Raw genomic sequence first — 21,554 nt, 5'->3', positions numbered from 1 at the left:
AATATCTACTAACCTGAAAACTGAAATTTGACCAGTAATCTGTCAATTTTACATCACTATGAATTTGTTTACTTCAGTGGCTTTTTCCCACGTTGTAAAAATCTGCCAATCAAGTTGATTAAGAATCATCACAAGTTCCACTGCAGATAATGAATATATGCACATTCAGAAGAGACTTAAAACCACACAGAATGTTCCTCTGATAGCCTAGTGATAAAGACACAGCCTGTTATATTGTTGTGCTTTGTAAGTCCAGGTCCTAGTCCTCAAATCCTGGTCTGTGTTCAGTCATATGACTCAAAGGTAAGAAATCGATTGAAATACTACAAAAGTCTCACAATGCTCCTGGGCTAGAGAAATTGCTGTCAACCCTCCAGGATTGTCCTGGAGATTCCAGGAATTAAGGATTCATGAAAGGAATTAAAGATTTATCCCTGTGATTAAAAATCATGGCGGCAATAAATAAAAGTTGTGCATTTTCTTTGAACAGTTTAGTTTCTTGGATTTAAGAATATTGGATTTGGACAGGTGCGGGTAAGGCTGTTTAACAGGGTGTTGTTGTCAGATGTGGGAGGTCGTGTGTTGAAACTATGTCCACTCTAGCTGGGGTAGGGAAAGGAAAACAAGTTGATCATTGCTGCACATACACTTATAGAATTCAGAGCAAGGTCAGTTTTGGCTTTTCTGCCCTCCATGGAGAGCCACTGACAATCCATGTATAAAGTTACACATGACGAATGGCTGCCTGACCGACATAGCAGGAGTTGCTAGTGACCAGCTATGATGCCTTCAGGGATGAGGGAAAGAAGGTTGAACAGGAACCAAATTTAAAAAAAAAACATTTGTTTATTTTTTTTAAGAATTTCAAATCTGAAAGTGTTGTTGCCTTTGCTCTCTCTGAGGGAAAGCACCACAATCACAAATATCTGGAATTAATCAGCATAGATTTCTTTCAAACTCTTAGAAGGGATTTTGTGAACACTGATCAAAATGAAAAAAAAAATGATATTCAGAGATTCGTATCAAATTACAGATAACTTACAACATAGGAATAGGGTGTTCTGCTGACCAAATGTATGATTTGGAGGTGTATACCCTCCATATCATCTGGATCACTATTGCTATGTGCCCACCATGTTCCCATTACTTTAATTTCCCGTCCTCCAAGCACCCATCTAATTTATTTTTAAATAATGATGTGGTCGCGGTTTCAAACACTAACTTCATTAAATCTCACATCCCTCTGCCTAAACATGCTTATATTGCCCTGGATCTCTTGTATTTAATATTATATCTATATCCTCTTGTTCTCGGTCCTTTACTGACTGGATATAGTCTCCTTCAACGTATACTGTTTCATCCCTCCTTAATTTTAAATTAGGTTATAACACAATCAGAAAGGACAGGACAAGGGAGAAATGGGTGGGGTGGGGTAGCTGTACAAATCAGAAATATCAGTGGCAGTATAAAAGATGAAAAAGGTTAGAAACAGAATTCTTATCAATTGAAATAGAAGAGAAGTAATTGATCATGTTAATAGGGGTATAGTACACCACTTATACCACTTAATAGTTGAAAGGAGATGAAGGAGGAAATATGGAAACAAATGGGTGAAATAAGTAATGGACATTTAATAGGGGGAGGTGGTAGTGGTATTATTGGATTAGTTGTAGTCTGGGGACCCAGATTCGAATCCCACCATGATAGATGGTGGAATTTGAATTTGATTTAAAAGCCTAATGATGACCGTAAAACCATTGTTGTAAAAACCCCGCTAGACCATTCGTGTCAGCCTGTTCCTGCCCCCAGAACTCATTTCTTCTTATGTTGACTTCGTTCTCTCTTCCCTTGTCCAGTCTCTTCTCATCTACGTCCATGATTCCTCTGATGCCCCTCATAACAACAATTTCCATTTCCCTGGCCCTAATCGCCTCCTCTTCACCATGGACGTCCAATCCCTCTACATCTCCATCCCCCAGCAGAATGGTCTGATGGCTCTCCACTTCTTCCTTGAACAGAGGTCCGGACAATCCCCATCCACCACTACTCTCCTCCGTCTGACTGAACTTGTTCTCTCACTGAACAATTTCTCCTTAAACTTCTCTCACTTCCTCCAAATAAAAGGTGTGGCTATGGGTATCCACATGGGCCCCAGTTATGCCTGTCTCTTTATGGGGTATGTGGAACATTCCTTGTTCCAGTCCTACTCAGTCCCCTCCCACAACTCTTTTCTCGGTACATCGATGACCGTTTCAGTGCTGCTTCATGCTCTCATCTAGACTTGGAAAAATGTATCAATTTTACTTCCAATTTCCACAGCTCTATCACCTTCACATAGTCCCTCTCTGACACTTCTCTTCCCTTCCTTGACCTCTCTGTCTTAATTTCTGGTAATAGACTGTCCACGAATATTGATTACAAGCCCACCGACTCTCACAGCTAGCTCGACTACAGCTCCTCACACCCCGCTTCCTGTAAGGACTCCATCCCATTCTCTCAGTTCCTTCGTCTCCGTCGCATCTGTTCGGATGATGCTACCTTCAAAAACAATTCCTCTGACATGTCCTCCTTCTTCCTTAACCGAGATTTCCCACCTACTGTGGTTAACAGGGCCCTCAACCGTGTCCGACCCATCTCCCGCACCCCTGCCCTCACCCCTTCCTCTCTCTTCCAGAACCATGATAGGGTCCCCCTTGTCCTCACTTTTCACCCAAGCAGCCTCCGCATTCAAAGGATCATCCTCCACCATTTCTGCCAACTCCAGCATGATGCCACCAACAAACACATCTTGCCTTCACCCCACCCCCGTCAACATTCCATAGGGACCATTCCCTCTGGGACACCCTGGTCCCGTCCTCTGTCACCCCCAACACCTCATCCCCCTCCCATGGCACCTTCCCATGCAATCGCAGAAGGTGCAACACCTGCCCCTTTACCTCCTCCCTCCTCACCATCTAAGGGCCCAAACACTCCTTTCAGGTGAAGCAGTGCTTCACTTGCACCTCCTTCAATTTGGTCTACTACATCCGCTCCTCCCAGTATGGTCTCCTCTACATTGGAGAGACCAAACGCAGACTGGGTGACTGCTTTGCGGAACACCTTCGGTCTGTCTGCAAACATGACCCAGATCTTCTTGTCGCTTGCCATTTCAACAAACCACCCTGCTCTCATGCCCACATGTCCATCCTTGTCCTGCTGCAATATTCCAGTGAAACTCAACGTAAACTGGAGGAACAGCACCTCATCTTCCGATTAGGCACTTTACAGCCTTCCGGACTTAACATTGAGTTCAACAACTTCAGATCATGAACTCTCTCTTCCATTCTCACCCCTTTTTTGCCCCTTTTTTCCATATTAATTTTTATTTTTTAATTTTTATTTTTTATCTACGTATTTTTATTTTTATTTATTTTCATTTTTATTCATTGCTTTATCCCCACCTTTGATCCTATTTTAAATCTTTTTAGCCACCACCATCCCCTCCCCCCACCCCACCCCCACAAGGGCCATCAGTCACTTGTCCATGTTGTTCTTTCCAGAGTGCTTACCCTTGTCCTGCTATTACCACATTCTGCTTTCTGACCTTAATGCCACCATCAGCACCTCCTTTAGCCAGTACCACCACTATTAACACCCCTTTGTCCTTTTGTTCATTTCATCTTTGTCAATGTCTCCTTTGCCGCCACCTATCGCTGGCCTCCTATACAGCTTCACGTGCTCCACTCTTAACTGCCCTCTGGAAGCCACTCAGTTGTATCAAACCATTAAAAATGAGTCAATAAGGAATGAAACTGGACAGACCACCCAGCATTGACCTAGGCTCCAGAAACAACAATGGCAAACTCAACCCTGTTGAATCAGCAAAATCCTCTTTATTAACATTTGGGAGCTTGTGCCAAAATTGGGAGAGCTGTCGCACAGACTAGTCAAGCAACAGTCTGACATAGTCATCCTCACGGAATCATGCCTTTACAGATAATGTCCCAGATTCCAACATCGCCATCCCTGGGTCTGCTTTGCTGGTAGGACAGACTGAGGTGGCAGCACAGTGATATTCAATCAGGAGGGAGTTGCCCTGAGAGTCCTCAACATTGACTCTGGACCCCATGAAGTCTTATGGCATCAGATCAAAAATGGGCACAGAAGCCTCCTACAGATTACCATATAGTGCCCACTCCACATGACTCCACTCCACATCAGCTGATGAATCAGTACTCCTCCATGTTGAACACCACTTGGAGGAAGCACTGAGGGTGGCAAGGATGCAGAATGTACTCTGAATGGGGGATTTCAATGTCCATCACCAAACATGGCTCAGTAACACCACTACTGACCGAGCTGGCCAAGTGCTAAAGGACATAGCTGCCAGACTGGGCCTGCGGCAGGTAGTGAGGAAACCAACAAGATGGAAAAACATACTTGACCTCATCCTCACCATCCTGCCTGCCACAGATGCATCTGTCCATGAGACTATCGGTAGGATGGACCACCACACATTCTTTGCGGAGACCAAGTCCTGTCTTCACATTGAAGATATCCTCCAACATGTTGTGGGGCACTACCACCATGCTAAATAGGATGGATTTCAAACAGATCTAGCAACTCAATCCTGCCACACCCAATCATGAATGGTGGTGGACAATTAAACTAGTCACTGGAGGAGGAGGCCAATGATGGGGGAGCCAATTATATCAGGGCAAAAGAAAAGGCTGAAACATTTGCAACATTCTTCAGCCAGAAGTGCCAAGTGGATGATCCATCTCAGCATCCTCAGGAACTCCCCAGCATCACAGCCAATTCAATTCACTCCACATGATTAAAAAATGGCTGAAGGCACTGGATGATGCAAAGGCTATGGGCCCTGACAATCTTTCAGCAATAGTACTGAAGAATTGTGCTCCAGAATTTGCTGCACCCCTAGCCAAGCTGTTTCAGCACAGCTACAACACTGGCATCTAGCCAGCTTGAAAAAGGGGATGTGGCCTCCTTCCCTTCGACAGAGCTACCTTTTGACATTAGGCCCCGGGGCTGCTCTGCACTGTCTGGATCTCGCCTGGCTGGAGTTGAAACGTTGGTTGAGACAGGATGAAAAAAAAATGAAGGCAAAAAATCTAGGAGCAGAGAGGCAATCTGACGCTGACTGCCACTATGAGGGAGTTTAATCCCATTAAGGTTCAGAACTTTCGAATAGCTCAATACATTGTCATGCTGCTGGAAGGAGAACTCAAGAAGAAAAATCATAAGGTCATTAAAAAAGTTATTTTCTCCTCATGGGCTGGATTTTATGGGCGGCGTACTTACTACTCACCACAGCCCTCCCCATCTGCCCCCTCGCCTCCCACCCCCCTCAGCAGAAATATCAGTTCCAAACTGACTGACTTTAAATAAGACTGCCCCACAGCAATAACACACGGTGGGCAGTCCTAACAAGCAGAGTTGGACTTTCACCCTTCATTGGGAGTAAGTTCAGTCTTGAGAGCTGCCAGCCAATCTGTTTGGCCGGCAGCTCTAGCAGGACCAGAACTCAGTCGTGGGCACTGCTGGGACAGCAAACGGTAACGCAGAGAAGATCAATGGTGTCCGGAACCAGATAAGTCCCAGAATTTTAGGGCGGGAAAGGATTGGCACCTTTTAGGGAGGGGGTAGATGGAGATGGGTTTAGGAGGCCAAGCGGGAAGGCACAAAGTAGGGTAACATCTTGTGTTGGTGTGGCCCGGATGAGCACAGGCCACCCCCTGAATGATGTAATCCTCCTGTCTTCCCACCTTTTCTACAACTTTGCTTAAAAGCCAGCCTTTCTGCTCTTGCCTGCCTGCCTGTGCTCAATGTATCATGGAGGCAGATTGAGCATGTGTTCTGCTGAGGAAAACACACCCGGTGGTTGGGGGCCATAAAATACAGCCTCATTTTCTTTGAACACTCTTAGTTTTTAAGTTCTAAATAAATTGGAGATAGGAGAGATAAATCTGCTTGGCTGGGTAGGGCAGTTAAAGGCTGTGGTCTTGTGATCAAACCTCCAGAAATAATCACAACCAGAATTGGCAACCTGGGGGAGAAACCAGGATTATGGGTCATAAATTTATGATAATCAGTAACAAATCCAATAAGGACTACAGGAGAAACTTCTTTAGCCACAGAGTGATTAGACTGGAATTCATTACCAAATGGAGAGACAACGGTCATTTCAGGGGGAGTTAGATAAACACATGAGTGGTAATGAAATAGGAGGATTAATTGAGTTAGTTAGATGAAGAGTGGTGAGAGGAGGTTCTTATGGAGTACAAGTATCAGCATGGACCTATTTAAGTGAACAATCTTTTTTTGTTGTTGTGGTTCTGTACTGGCTGTGATCTTTGCTTTGCCCCATGCTTGATGTGGAGCTGTGTTCTTCAAGCTATATAACCAACTGGTTCTCTCGAACAGAGAGAGATGCCTCTGGTCCCTTGCAGACTATGGTTAATTACCTTATCCAGGAGCCATCCTCACTTAGTTTGCGATTATATACCAGCAGCAATCAAGAATAATGACAGCAAATATTAACAGAAAAATAATGTCAACAATGGTAAAGGAAAAAAGAAAAGTTGACAAAATCAGTTTCCTGCCAATTTGTAAGTTTCAGCATTAGTAGAACAAGGACACTTTTTTTTAAAGTTAAAGATTTAGTCCTTTGAATGTATATCTAAACATGTTTCTCGAAATGTTTCTGTGTACTGTAAAATGAATGAATTTATATTGAAGAAGGAAATATAGTTGTCAATGGAACAGAATTTGAGTGTGGAACGTTTATATTTTCACTGCGGTGCATGTAGCAATTTCCCTCAAAATAGTTTTAATATATTAAAGTATTATCTGCCAATGTGCAGTGGAGTGACATCTGGTGCATTTCCAAGAGAAAAATATTAATTTACATAGAGAGAGTAACAGCAATTTTTCTATTTTCCTCTGATGTTTTCTCTGCATTAAAATGGTTCACTAGCTGAACACAAATGACATATTGCTATTTTTTCAGATATGCTAATACCTGTATTGTCAGCAACATTTGGGAATTTTCAGGGTCACTGCACCCAATTTACTTATCTTCTGGAGGAATATGCAAGGAGGAAAGATTACAGATCCCAGCAGCGCTCTATTCATAAGGCTGCTCTCTGAAATGCTTTTGAACCATAAAGATGGACATGTAGCTTTACAAAAACAGTTACTGCAATCGTGTGGCTCGCTGGTTCAGACTGATGTAAGTGCATTCAGCCAGTTACTTCCCCATTATTAAACTAACCTTTAGATGTTTCAGATGCTACTAATGTAAGAGCCAGTTGCCTTTTAATGTTAGCTCTAAGAAACAAAGAAAATTTGAAGTGTACAAAGAAAGTCCAGTGGCAGCTGTCACATCACTGGCCAAGAGATCAAAAAATCAAGCCACACCTGATGTGGATGTCAAGACTTAATGGATCTTGGGACATGATAAGCATCACCAATTATATAGTACCCTTAACCTTGCAACATGCCCCAGTGTGCTTCACAAATGCATCATTAAATTTGACACCAAGTCACATAAGGGGATATTTGAGCAGATGAACAAAAGAGCTATACCTTAAGGAGCATTTTAAAGGATGAAAAAGAGGAAGAGAGACAGAGAGTTAGGGAGGAAATTTCAGAGCTTAGGGCCTTGGCATCTGAAAGTACGGCCACCAGTTGTGGAGAGATTAAAATTGGGATTGCTCAACAGGCCAGAATCAGAGGAGTATAGATATCTCAAAGGGTTGTGGGGCTGGGGGAGCTTACAGTGGTATTGAGGAGTGAGGTGATGTAAGAATTTGAAAACAAGGATGAAGAATTTTAAAATTGAGGCTTAATCAGGCCCAATGTAGGTCAGTGAACACAAGGATGAAGGATGAAAGGGACTTGGTCCAAGTTAGGATAGGGGGAGCAGAATTTTGTATGGCCTCAAGTTTACAGAAGGTAAGTTTTATATTCTGACTAGATAATATTCATAATTTAGATCCTGGCATTGTTACTTCAGTTTTGCAGCTTTATCTGATCTTGAAATAAATGAACCATCTCATGTTTGAGATTTGTTCCAAGATAAACTGGACAAGGTCCATCACAGCCTCACATCCATCTATAATGAACAGTAGAACCTAATTTTTCTCAGTAATCTCTAATCTCATACATTGATATAGCAAATTAATTATTACAAGTTTTTACTCTCTGCAACCCAGTTCCTATTATATTGTACAGTGTTTAATATGTATATGTGTTCAATTCACTCCTATATTTAAATGAAGTTTATATGCCAAATTTTATAATAATGCTGTAACAATTCTATAGGCTCTTTCAATTACAGTTTCCTGCAAGTTTCCCCAATGACTGCTGTTTACTCCTGAACCAAAGTCCCTTACATTTACAGATGGGAGTTAAACCAGATTGTTCTTGGCTTTATCATGGGGAAAACAGATTTTCTGATCTACATTTGAACTTCGCACAGATGCTATCGTACCTTGGACTGATACTTTGGTTTCAACAGATGGAGCTGCAGATTTCAGAATTGATATTAATAGTCAGTCAGAGGTACACTTCTGACTCCCTGAATTGCATGATTCCTTCCAGATGGACAGTGTAACTCCTGAGACCAACATAGCCAGACTTCACTCAAAAGACGTTGATGGGCATTAGATCAATTTTCCTGACTTCATTGAAGCGGTTCGCCTGGCTCCTTGATCAATGCTTTTGTATTTCCCAGGTGAATATTGTTGGCTTCTGGTTTGGCGTTACTAGTTTCCTTGTATTTTGGCTTCAAGATAAATTATCTTTGCTTCTCTGGATGATTCCTTATATTTCATGCTTCTCTGTTCTTCCTTTCCCTGAGCAAATGCTCAAAGGGCTTTCATTGTGTTTGCACTGTACTCTTTCATTGTTATTTGTTTTGCTAGTGGGACTACTTTTGAGATGTGATGACTTAATTAGTATCATCTTGTAAAATAATTGAAATCAATAGCTGAAGGAAACTGTTGCTTTTTACAATGTATGAGCAAGGCTTTTCAATAAGTCACCAAGAGAATAAAATAGATTATGGTTATCATGTATAAGAACCCCATTGAGAGCTAATCAGAGCTTATGGGGTGGTTTTCAAGGAATGCCTGAAATGGATGCAAAAGTGGACATTTGCTAAACCTTTCCAAGCTTGCTGACATGAAGCACAAACCATTTTCAGGTATAGTAATGGTAAACTGTCAGTGCTGCTCAAGCATGTAATTGGCAGTGGTGGGTGGGGATAAAGCAGGAAATATGTCAGAGCTCCCATGCTTTAAGGGCAGTTTCCACACTGGAAAGAAGCAATGCCAATTAAAAATGGCACCTGTAGCATTTCTGACACAGTATAGGTGGGCTAAAATGTATCCCAGTCCTAGCCCTTATATTATAGATCAGGGCTTCTCAAGCTGCGGGGTAGCGCGATGAAATTTTGGCATTGCAAGCTCCAAGGCAGCAATGACTGCTGTGGAACTGAGTCTGATTTCTGTCTGAGAAACCCTTTGGTTTTTTTCTATTGGTGAGCATAGCCTGGGGCCCGATTTCTGATGCTGTGAAAAGCCCGTGAAAAGATTGGTGTTCATTTTTTGTGCAGAAGCCCTGCCTTTTCATCTCCCCCAGCTCTCAACATATGTTCTCCCACCTCCCCACTGCTCAACAGCTAAAGCCTCCTGCACCCCTCCCCACCCCACCCCCTACTCAGCAGCAATCATAACCTTCCCAAATTTTCACGCTGGAGTCACACAAAGCCTGAGGCATTAAAATGGGGGTCACGCCAGGAAAAAATTTGGGAAGCACTGTTATGGATGCTATGCAGGTACAAGCCTGTTAGAAATCACCGCCTTTAAATTAGTTTTGCTTTTGCAATGATCTGCTGTATTTAGTTGATTATCTGTTGTAGCGCGAAGTCAGCTATGCAATTTATGTGAACTATATATTTTTCAGCATCATGGAGAAATGTTTAAAAAAAAATCACACTAACATCACCAAAACCTCTATAATTCTGAGACTAGTTTAGCTCTCATTTAAAATATAAATTGTCATCTTGTTTTTGATTTAATGCATTTTGATTACTTGCTGATGTGTAATATGAACAGAATTCATAATGCAGAGCTAATCTATATCCATCTTACATTATTCATTACAACTCATGACTTTAGCAGATTAGCCCATTTGTGGGATACCAATTTAAGCCTATGTCCACTCATCATGTATTCAATTTAATATATGTATTTTCTGCTGTGCCTGTACTGTTGTTTCCACACTATTTAAAATGTTAAATTCAATACTGATCATTCATATTAAACATTTCCTCTCCTACCTTAATATCTTAAAATATAGTCATTTGGTAGTTCAGAACTTCAATGTTGCTGAATAAAGAGACATGCTGAAGCTTTTCATCTTGAACTCATCAGGTCACTTCGCAAGAATACCAATTTAAGGGGGAAACAACAATTTATACTGTATGTGAAGAGAGTGCTGATTGGTTAGCAAGTGGTGTTGCCATGGGAAGGGCACCAGTGATGGTGACAGACAGTTTCCTGCCAAGCATTGTTTGAAATTTAAACCAGGCAGCTTGACCTTGATTGCTCAAAGCATTGCCTAGAGGAATGAGTCAGCAAATGGCTGTCACTTATTTTGAAACTTAGCTGAAACAGGTGCATTGTGTACATGTTTTTCTGTCTGCAAAGAACAGGTCCCTGCGTATTAATATATGTAACTTCCAGTACAAGCAAATGCGCCACACTATGAGCCTGATTGACAATCTTAAATTGGTTGTCAGCATAATTCTTAGCACACTGAGTATTATTTAGCAAATGTTGTCCAATCGCAGAATCCCATCTCATGTTGGGCACTGTGTTTTGAGTTTTGCAAGCACAGGCTGGTTGGTTACAGTCTGTACCTTGCCCATTGGGAACAGTGACTGGGACATGTTGTTTGATGTGCTCTGTCAGTATTTGGGAAGTACAGCCTACATACCTAGCATCACAGTGATGCTGAAATCCATATACCACATTACTCATCTGTGTGAGAGGCAGAACATCTTTTTGGTTTGACAGCAGCATCCTGTTAGTGGCAAATACCACTTGTGTTGCTACTGCATAGTAGCAGCATCAGACAGCTAGCTTCACTTGTTGCTCAAATTTTTGAGATTGCAGGGTAACCTGAGGTAGACTGGGCACTTTTCAGGGCCGAAAGTGATGGCCTTGTTGTTTCCCCTTATATTGGTATTCTTGCGAAGTGTGCTGATGAGTGCAAGACAAAAAGCTTTAGCATGTCTCTTTTTTCAGCAATATTCTGTTCTAAAACTTTGTGCCTCCATCTCCAAAATAATGGAATATTGTGGTGAACCTCCAGTCATGCTGATTGGTCTACGTTTAACATCGCGGACAAATAAGATTATAGATTTGTCCATTCTAGCCATACCACAACACAGATAAATTACTTCCCCAAAAGAACATGAAACTATCCAATCTTTCCTTTTTTGGCTTTCTATTTTTTAAATTTAATTTAAAGTTCCTCCTTTTTTGCAATTATCATTTTTTCTTACAAATGACCAACTCCTGGTTCACTCAATTCCTCTGTTCTGCCTAGACTGACTCTCCCCTGTGCTCTGATCATGCTGCTATCATTAAGTTCTGACCTATTCAGCCATTATGCCTAATCTGCCATCACTTGCATTCCAAAACCAACTCCAATCAAGCTTTTTTGTCCAATCCAATAAGGACCAATCTGATATAGTCCTGGCCACCCAAACCTGAATGACACCTTCCTGGCAGTAGGACCTCAGATGATGTGCATTAGCAGTCAACTTCCTATGTTTCATTTCCCAGTTGACACATTCCATGCTGTCACTATCTGGTTGATAATCTTCTGCCTGATTTCAATTCTTTATTTCACATTTCTAATGCCAGGGAGTGTGAGGCCTGGCAGCCTGTGAGAGTTTTGTTGCTGATTCCTCTTCACAATTGTATTCATATTATGTGGGCACGTTCAAATCACACAAAATAGAGCATTAGTTATAGGGACTAACCTTTCAAATTACTGAAAAGTCACTGCTAAAAATACATTTACGTCCTTTTAAAATGTAAGGCGAGGATTTTGCCCTCGTTGGGCGGGCTCAGCGGGGGCAGGTGGGAGCGGTCAGGAAGCTGACTGCCACCTGCGACTGGGGCCCAACTACAATTTCACTTTGTTGCTGCTCTGCTCAGTGCTGCCTGTGTTGGGGGAGGGGGGTTGGTGGGGGGGTGAGGGTGTGCATGCAGGAAAAGCTCCCGGAGATACAGAGCTGCCTCAGGGAGATGAAGATTTTAAGAATTAAAAATAAAGTATTTTAAATTATTTTTAAAAATTCTCCTCATGTGACTCTGTCACATGAGCAGGGACATGTTATTAATGAAATGTTTTAATCTTTAATAGCTGTTGGAAACCTCATCCCACCCGTGGATGAGATTTCCTAAAAGATCCAAAGGCCGCTTGTCCTTTTCACCTGCAGGGCTGAATTTTTGCGTCAGCAAGCAGGGGGCGGGGCCCGCTCGCTGATGCAAAAATGACGTCATCCCGCCCCATTTAAATTTTCAGGAAGGCGGGGACACAGCCAAATCAGCTGTGGGCTCACCGATAATTAAAACAATTAAAGGACCTGCCTGTCCAACGTTAAGGCTGGTGGGCAGGCCAGGTGCCCCAGTGGGCTTCTGGAAAAACATGAAACCTCATCCACCGGCAGGATGAGGTTTCATGTCGGGTTTAAAAAAGTTTATTAAAGTTTCAGTGAAATTTATTAACATGTCCCATCTCGTGTGCCATTGTCACATGAAAGGGACATATTAAGGATTTTTTTATTTTTCCATTTTTAAAGTTTATAAAGCTGCCAGCGATTTCCCTGAGGCAGCACTTTGCCTCAGGGAGATGTGCGCTCTTTCGTGTGCATGCGCAAAAGAGCGCACTCTCGCATTTGGGGAAACCCCTCCACATAGCACTTCCTGGCGGGTGTCATGCTGGGTGGGCCAATTTAGGCCCACCCACTTAAAATGGCGGCGGGACCCGCTTCTCTGGCAGGGATCGGCTCCCCGCCCTCCGGAGATTGAGTTGGGCCCGCCCAACCGGTAGGCAGAAAATTCTGCCCGCAGAGTTCTAATTCTGGCTCCAGGTCTCTATAGTAAGCAAGAGAAAAAGAAGGGACTGACTGTCAGAGACATCAAATAAGAAACATAGAGAGGGAGGAAGGAGAAATTCTAGAGAAGTATACAAGCAAACATATAGAAAATAGCAAAAGTTATAATGAAGACAAAAACTTGAGGAAAAGGCTGAATGAGAAGACTGTCACAGAAAAACAGTGAATAACAGAGTTTGAAATGATCATTTATATTATAATTAAAACAAAAGAGATTCATTTACATTTGTGAAACTACAGAGTAATTGACCTCTGTTTTCACAGTCATGTAGGTATTCATTTTAACTTGGTTCCCAATGCATATTGCAAGGTCACTGTGTTCATTAAAGGGTCTATTTTCTTGCTGCTAAGTCTGGTTACAAAGGAATTGGGGAAATATTGCTGAGGTCCCTGGAGCCAGATTTCATTGAATGGTGCAAGTGCAATTTCCCACCAAGCCTTTCGGCCTGGTCTCACCAAAAAGGAGTCATGTCTTCATTTAGATATATAAAATGTACTGCAATTAAATCATATGATTTTCTAGCCGCTTAAGATGAATTAAGCTTGAAATTTCTTTTAGCCATCTGGAATGTGCCTCAGGGTATTCCAATTTATAAAGAGACTGAGGCATCTTTATTCAATTTTCCAGTTTTATGGTACATTTTAGTACTGGTTTCTGCTGCTAATGGTTATTGTATTTTTTTTCTGGAAAAACAGTCATTTTCCAAATTGCTTAAGAAAATGTTTAACCTTTCTTCTCTCAATTAGTATTATTTACCTGGAATGTAAAATAGCTGAATATTGTCTGACAGAACACAGGAAAGCCGAGGGCAATTGAAGTATTTCCAAGACTATAGCAGAACAGAAGAAAAGAAACAGGTGGAAATGAAAAAGCATGTTCTTTCATGGCACCTTAGAGAAAAAGCGAAGATATCTAAACAAGGAGTCCCATGGTGACTGGTAAGTCTAATCAAAAATTCATGATGGGGTTGGTTTTGAAGCACCACAAACACATCAGCAGGTACTAGAAGCGGACTGGCTGCAACTGCTATTATTCTGTCCTGAATCTCTGGTAGCTTTGGCATACCCAACTGGAAATGAACATTGGAATATCACTTCACAGGCTTTAGGTTAGCCAGTTACAGATTTGCACCATCTATTGTAACAATACTTGTAGCCAATCTGTGCTACAGGGCCAGTGGTAGGCAAGGTCATGTTCTTCCGTAATGTTTTACCTTTATCTCCTTCATAGCATAGGGATCATCTGCAGTTCAAGTCAATTTGTTGCCCATACATGTATCAAGTAAATTGCTCGCACACAAAAGCAGAAAATGCTGGAAAAACTCAGCAGGCCTAACAGCTTCCGTGGAGAGAAAAACAGAGTTAACGTTTCGAGTCCATATGACTCTTCAGAGCGCTGAAGAAGAGTCATACGGACTCAAAACATTAACTCTGTTTTTCTCTCCATGGATGCTGTTAGGCCTGCTGAGTTTTTCCAGGATTTTCTGTTTTTGTTTCGGATTTCCAGCATCCACAGTATTTTGCTTTTATCAAGTAAATTACTGATGTATAGTTCAAAATGCCAGGCACACTCATTTCTTTTCAGAATAGCAATAGCTTCATGACATGACTGCCCAATGCTACTTACTGCTGCATTTTCCTAGTTACTGATGGGTGGCACTCCAATGGCAGTTAAGGCCAGAATGCTGGGTTAATTGCTGAGCTAATTGGCTCTTTAAATATTTTAAAGAGCTGCCTGACAGCTCCACAGGGGTTCCCAACTTGCCTACAAAGTCACCTGGGTTAAACTCAGATGTGGGCAGGAAGTGTGGGGGGGATGTGTCCTCTGAGAGCCACTACGGCCCTTGCTGCCAAATTCCCTCACCCCACCCCCACCCACCATCAATGTGCCTGGGTCCCTGATTGCTCCGAGGCCTCGGGTAGGTTTAGTACTGTTAGCAACCATAGCCTCCCTAGTAATACGACTATGTCCAGAAGAGTTGCCAGCCTCTGATTGGTCAGCAGTTTCAGGGGGTGCGGGGGTGGGGGGGCACTTCCAACCCTTAGGGTCTTTAATCCTGGGGGACGCCTGCCGCTGGTCTGTTAAGTGCCTGGGTGGTGCAAGATACAACTTTGTTGAAAAGAGGTGATGCAGTGAGCCGGCGGCCGAGAGCCGCTTCGCCTTCACAAGATTCCACTCCTTGGCAGTCAAAATTCTAGTCTAAATATCAGTTTAGTCTAGTGGCTGTACTCCTGCTTCTGGCTAAGATTGTGCAATTCCCACACCACAGCTTCAGCGCAATATCTAGGTTGACATTTCAATCTAGCACCGAAGGTAGGCTGTGCTTTCAGAACTGCACTCTTTTAGATTAAGCATTAAACTGACGCCCTGTCTGACCCTTCAGGTAGATGTTAAATATTTCATGGCACAATTTAAAGGGAGGCAGGGAAATGACCGCATGCACCGTCAACATTTGTCCTTCAATCAACAGCATTGAAAGGAGGTTAGCAGGTAATTCATCTCAGGCGCAGTGTGTGGAATCTTACTGGGCTGATCTTAATGTAAAAACAAAAAAAACTGCGGATGCTGGAAATCCAAAACAAAAACAAAAACAGAATTACCTGGAAAAACTCAGCAGGTCTGGCAGCATCGGCAGATGGCTGTAAAGTGCCTAGTCGGAAGATGAGGTGTTGTTCCTCACCTCATCTTCCGACTAGGGACTTTACAGCCTTCCGGACTGAATATTGAATTCAACAACTTTAGGTCGTGAGCTCCCTCCCCCATCCCCACCCCCTTTCTCTTTCCCCCTTCCTTTTCTTTTTTTTTCCAATAAATTATATAGATTTTCCTTTTCTCACCTATTTCCATTATAAAAAGAAAAAAAAAATATTTATTTATTTTATTTTTTTTTACATCTTTTATGCTCTCCCCACCCCCACTAGAGCTATACCTTGAGTGCCCTACCATCCATTCTTAATTAGCGCATTCGTTTAGATAATATCACCAACTTTAACACCTATGTTTTTTTTGTATTATTGTTGTTGACATCTTTTGATGATCTGCTTCTATCACTGCTTGTTTGTCCCTACAACCACACCCCCACTCCACCTCTCTCTCTCTCTCCGCCCCCCACACACACACCTTAAACCAGCTTATATTTCAACTCTTTCTTGGACTCGAACTCAAGTTCTGTCGAAGGGTCATGAGGACTCGAAACGTCAACTCTTTTCTTCTCCGCCGATGCTGCCAGACCTGCTGATCTTAATGTATGCAGCACAGGTCTCAGTGGCAGCCCTGGAAGTGGGTGCCATCGCTGCAGAGGAGACAAATGACTGGCTGACTGTGATAATGTGGTGGCTGGTCAATAATGATTGGAGGCACAGGGCCTGTCCAATCCTATCATAGGGCAGGGCATGAGATGCTGATCTCGGCATCACCTGGTGCAGAAAGCAACGGAGGCTGGATCAGTGAATACATTCAAGACTGAATTGGACAGATTCTTGATCTACACAAGAGTCAAAGGGTTATTGCAGTTCTACTACTGCAGGTAGGAAAGCAGAAAGTGGGGGCAGCTATGATTATATTGAATGGTAGAGAAGGCACAAGGGGCCAAATGGCCTATACCTGCTCCTATTTCTTATGTTCTTATGTGTCAATGGCATTTTTAAAAAGCTTGCCAGCTCTGCATTCAGTCTAGCCTTAAACACCAAATGGCAAAGCAGCAATTCTGAGAAAGCACATTGTCCAGAGCAGATGACTCCAACCTGAAGGCTGACCAGTCCTCATTGCAAAAACCCCAGAGGCTGACCAGTACTAAATCCAATGGAAAAATTGCAGCTCAACTAGGGAGTCAAGGAAATGTCCAGGACGGTGCAGGAGACATGCTGGATGGAAGATATCAGGTGGCTCTATGATTTAATGATGACTTCCTGCAGGTTCTCCCCCAAGAAGAAGGCAAGGGAAAGGCAGGAACTTCTCCCATCTGAACAAGCAAGGGGCGGCTGCTGTGGGGTCACCCCACAATCCTGGATGCAATGACCTCCTCAACTCCACCAGGGTGAATTTTCCATGTTGCTGTCCTCATTGAGACATAAATGTGGCAACACAAGATGGTGTACTGGATGGGGAGGGAGTTACCAAGGGGGTATGGCAGCACCAGTGCCTTATGATGCATGGCAGCATCTCAGCAACAGCCAGATATCTATCTTTGCTTACTCCCACCACATTCCTTGACAGCGGACAGATGGAGGAGGCATTTGGGAGTCCACATTATCGGACATTGGGATACGATCAGCTTATTTGTTGTGTTGGTCTTTTTTGTGGAAACTCACAGTGGTCTTCCTTCTACATGCGGGAGAAACAGGCCCACAATAATAAAGAGGTACCTACAACAGATGAACTGCAGTAGTTCATGAAGTCGGCTCAGCACCAGCTTCTCAAGGGCGATTAGGGATGAGCAACAAACGTTAGCCTAGCTAGCAATGCTCACACCCATGAAAGAATTTTTAAACATCCAAAAAAAATTCTAAAAATAAATGTGGAAGAGTACTTAACATCAGAACACTGAAGTCGGCAGACAAATGGGCCGTGGATCTGGCTTGATTTAAGGGTGGCTGCACAAATGTGGATGGCGAGACTGGTGCGTCAACCCAAGAGAAAGAGAGGGCATTGAGCTCATGCATGTACCCGTGTACATACGGAGATCCATTGTAGGCATGGATGGCAGGATGAGTTGTGATTGAGCTCCAATGGAACACCCAATAGAAGCCGGAGATGTGCGCAAAACTATATACCATTGCCTCATCCATTAACTTATAACAGTAGTGGCAAGTCGAGAGGGAGCAAGGTACTCAGGTTTGTAGAGAGGTACGGGTACTTCACAAGGGAGGAGAAATGGCTGATTTCTGCTTCTGGGTCTTCTCTCAGCTAGGGTGTTCCAAGTATGGACAATGGTACCCTCTGTCAATAAATCCCAGGTCTCCGGTAGCCACAATGACAAAAGAGGGGCCTCCACCTCAGCACATGATCCATAATTCCTGTGCACTGATCATTAAGGTCCAAACTCTGCATAAAATCACTAACAATTGCATTCTATTTGATAAGTACCTGCTCAACCAGCTCAATTGCCTTTCCACCATGTTGTAGAGACAACACTGCCTTGGTGCCTTCCTGCTGCTGGCAGAATACAGAGCTGATGACACAATATCGGGTCCCAGTCCATTGCACCTCCCTCCCAATCATTCAGCCCCCTCACTCCCTCTTCTATCCAGCTCCTGAAATTCAGCCCACTGTAGGAAAACTGGCTGCTCACAATGTAACAATCATTAGAAATGAAGCACCTTAGGATGTCCTGAGGATGTGATCAATGTTAGAAATGCAAATTCTTTATCCTTATGAAGATTCCTCTGATTGGGCTCCAAAGCCCTGTCCATACAATATCCAGTGTTACCCTGGCCTCATGGCACAAACAACTGTTAGGTATGTTGCACTTTCAAACTGCTGCTTTGGAACAACAAACAAGACAAATCTCTTAGCACCCAGCACTTACAGTAGAACCTCCACTTTGCTATGGTGTGTTACATTTCCATTTATATTTATTTAAAGAACCAATTGCTTTTCAGCCAGCTACATTTTGTCTCATATAACTTTCAGAAATTATTTTTAAAATAATTATGGCTTTTGTAAAAGCAGCAACAATTTTCACCCCCTATTTGCAGCCTCTTACATTTAGTTAGGTATTCCAATAGCTACTGATACATGCAATATCCTATCCCCTCCCCAAAACCAACACTGGGTCCAATATAGGAGCCAGGTCCAGTAGGAAAACAATGTTGCCATACTCTGGTCACATCCATTTACTGCTGGGTCCATAAATTAAACTTTAAATTGGCCATGAAATGTCACAAATGCCTTATAGAAAAACTATTAGACTTTGTCACAATTTATTTGTGGTTTGCTTGGCAAAAATTCCTCATGCTATTCCTCTAGGTTTTGAATTTGTGGAAGGTGAATTTAATCACAGAAGCTGCAGACAATTAGCCAATTATAAAGCAGCTGTAATAATTATAAAATCATCAGAAACATATCAGTACATGTGAAGTTGCAAAAGTATTTTTTTCCACATGAATCACCTTAGCATAATCCTACATTCCTTCTTGCTCCCATACATTAAACAAGGGGAAGATTAAATAAATTTATAGACTTCACAATAATTAATAGCAAATAATGCCACAATCTAATTAATAATAGTGATTTCACACTTCACAATCACATAAATTGCCAACAAATTGGTATGAATTCTAAAAATTCCATTCAGCCATCTGTGGAGTGTACAAGATTGACCATAACTTCATCCTTATGCTTACTGCCAAATTTGCTAAGCCTGACTAATTAGCCAGGACATGAGGGTGATAGTAGATGGCCCTAAAATAATGGATGAATAAATATTCAGTGAGTTGTTTGTTTTAATATGGAGGTGAAGGCCATATATGAAGGAGAATTTTTAGATTGATTTTCAATATTCTTAAACTGTACAATTCTTCGTAAATTCCACAAGAAGTTGAAATATTCCTCGGACAATGACACTGGCACTTATATTGGGTTCAAGCCTGCCAGTGCTCAGCCATAGTAAACTCTTTTTGAGTTTTGTACTGCGGAATCTGAAAGAAGTGGAGTAAGAGATGCACTAGGAGAAGAAAAACTACAAAATCCAAGAAAATGAAAGGTGAAAACAGCAGTGAAAAATCAAGGGCTACAGCTAAGTAATTGAGTAGAAGAGCTGAGGCATCAGCTTTAAATAGCATTGGCGCAAAATAGAAAAGGGAAAAATGGTTAAAAATGACTCCATAGTCTCTAAGTTGAGTTAAATAGTTAATTACTTATAGGGCTGAATTCCGCCCCCCCCGCCCCCCACACCGGGTGGGGGGGAAGTTGATTGGGAGGCATGTGCAGGCAAGCTTCCAATCAGTGCCTTCCATTGGAGGCATGCCGCCATTTTACGTGAGCGAGCCAATTAAGGCCCACCCAGCGCGATGTCTGCATGGGAGCGCAATGAACTCCCTGTGTGGGCGGGAGGGTGGGGGGGAGCGGGAATCCCAAAATCGAGGGTACGCTCTTTTGCGCAGGCACAAGGTCACATGAGTTGGAACATGTCCATAATTTTTACAAAACCTTTATTAAAGTTTTTTAAAGCCTACATGAAACCTTGCCCGCCTGTGAATGTTGTTTCATAAGAGCATAAGACCATAAGACATAGGAGCAGAAATTAGGCCATATGGCCCATTGAATGTGCTCCGCCATTCAATCATGGCTGATAAGTTTCTCAACCCCATTCTCCCACCTTCTCCCCGTAACCTTTGATCCCCTTACCAATCAAGAACCTATCTATCTTGGTCTTAATTACACTCAATGACCTGGCCTCCACAGCCTTCTGTGGCAATGAATTCCATAGATTCACCACTCCCTAGCTAAAGAAGTTTCTCCTCATCTCTGTTCTAAAAGGTTTTCCCTTTACTCTGAGGCTGTGCCCTCGGGTCCTAGTCTCTCTTACTAATGGAAACATCTTCCCCATGTCCACTCTATCCAGGCCTTTCAGTATTCTGTAAGTTTCAATCAGATCCCCCCTCATCCTTCTAAACTCCATCGAGTATAGACCCGGAGTCCTCAAATGTCCCTCATATGTTAAGCCTTTCATTCCTGGGATCGTTCTCATGAACCTCCTCTGGACCCTCTCCAGGGCCAGCACATCCTTCCTGAGATATGGGGCCCAAAATTGCTCACAATATTCTAAATGTGGTCTGACCAGAGCCTTACAAAGCCTCAGCAGCACATCCCTGCTTTTATATTCTAGTCCTCTTGAAATAAATGCCAACATTGTATTTGCCTTCCTAACTACCAACTCAACCTGCAAGTTAACCTTAAAAGAATCCTGGACTAGGACTCCCAAGTCCCTTTGCACTCCAGATTTCTGAATTCTCTCCCCATTTATTAAATAGTCTATGCCTCTATTCTTCCTACCAAAGTGCTTGACCTCACACTTCCCCATGTTGTATTCCATCTGCCACTTCTTTGCCCATTCTCCTAACCTGTCCAAAACCTTCTGCAGCCTTCCTGCCTCCTCAATACTACCTGTCCCTTCACCTATCTTTGTATCACCTACAAACTTAGCCAGGATGCCCTCAGTTCCTTCATCTAGATCATTAATGTATAAAGTGAAAAGTTGTGGTCCCAACACTGACCACTGTGAAACTCCACTAGTCACCGGCCGCCATCCTGAGAAGGACCCCCTTATCCCCACTCTCTGCCTTCTGCCAGACAGCCAATCTTCTATCCATGCTAGTACCTTGCCTCTAACACCATGGGCTCTTATCTTACTGA

This window comes from Carcharodon carcharias, chromosome 1 (assembly GCF_017639515.1).
Source record: "Carcharodon carcharias isolate sCarCar2 chromosome 1, sCarCar2.pri, whole genome shotgun sequence".
Classification (NCBI taxonomy): Eukaryota; Metazoa; Chordata; class Chondrichthyes; order Lamniformes; family Lamnidae; genus Carcharodon; species Carcharodon carcharias.
The sequence above is the reverse complement of the archived record's forward strand: the minus strand, read 5'-3'. Positions refer to the sequence as shown.